This window comes from Rhinopithecus bieti, unplaced genomic scaffold (assembly GCF_001698545.2).
Source record: "Rhinopithecus bieti isolate Rb0 unplaced genomic scaffold, ASM169854v2 scaffold_12003, whole genome shotgun sequence".
NCBI lineage: Eukaryota > Metazoa > Chordata > Mammalia > Primates > Cercopithecidae > Rhinopithecus > Rhinopithecus bieti.
The window spans coordinates 1,010,236-1,011,500 of record NW_016807365.1 but is presented as its reverse complement, the minus strand read 5'-3'; positions in this window follow the sequence as shown (position 1 = coordinate 1,011,500).

The following is a 1,265-nucleotide window of genomic DNA, read 5'->3' as shown; positions in this document are numbered from 1 at the left end:
CTTTCTTTCTTAAAATCTTAAGTTATACACATTACATAACTAGGCATTGATGAGAATCTAGTACTAGATAACCATTATTTCAAAGGAATGGATAGAATGTTTTCCAGGTATGGAGTGTTTCCACACTCCCCTTCCATACATTTTCAAGCCATTGCATAAAAAATATGGAATTTTGTAGAGAGGAGTGAGTTTATATCCTTTAATATTTTCTCACTTTAGAAATGCAGTCTTGGAATGATATAAACTCTGTAAACAGATTATCATGCTGCATTTACCGAGAATTATATCAAGGTGTCTATTTTTAAGACAAGAATAAAAATTATGATTTTTTTTCTAATAATAGAAATGGATAAGCAGAATTCTTCTGGCTTATAATGATAAGAGCACGCTATCCCCTGGTTTGAAATAAGTTAGATAATTTAACTTTTTCATGTTATCTTGAAGTTAATACATTGTTCGTATTGAATGTATCAGTGCAATACATGAAGTGGTACGTTTGGTACCATCCCTTTTATCCTCCACATAAAATGACTCAGTGGCTTAAAACACTTCTTTCCACATCCTGCAGTTTTGCACAGCAAAAGAAGCACGCACTTTGAGGAAACTGCACCGTTTAATTTTTTATATTTTCAATATTATGGGTATAAAATATTTGTATATAATTATGGAGTACATGTGATGTTTCAATACATCCTTTTTGATCCCATATCTTCTCTGAATTTTTTGTCCAATTTTCATTGCATTATTTAAGTTTGAAAAGGAGTAATGATGTTTAGTATATACTGTTATAAAATAACCACTTCAAAAGATGTAAAGTATCTGATACTTACTATGTCCAAATATGATTTTTAAGCAAATGTTCCTAACAATACATAAATAATAACATGAGATAAAATATTCATATAACTTTATGATAATAATTTTATATAATTAAAAGGTGTTATGTGCAAACAGATGGTATATGACACTTGGCATGTAATAATGCAATTAAGTCCAACTGAATATATTGTTTGATTTATTTCCACAATCTTTAATACAAGTATTGTAGATCCAAACATCAAAAACCATAAGTAGCATATATAATGCCTTTTTTATTCTCTGTAATGTTTTTAATGTAAATATATAAAAGAGCATCTTAAATTATTTAAATAAGTCAATTATTTTATATGTGGATTTAGTATTAGAACATATATATTCTTTTGCACAATAAGCTTTTTTAAGTGTCAGAAATTATATACTTATATAGTGACTTTTGTTCACAAAAT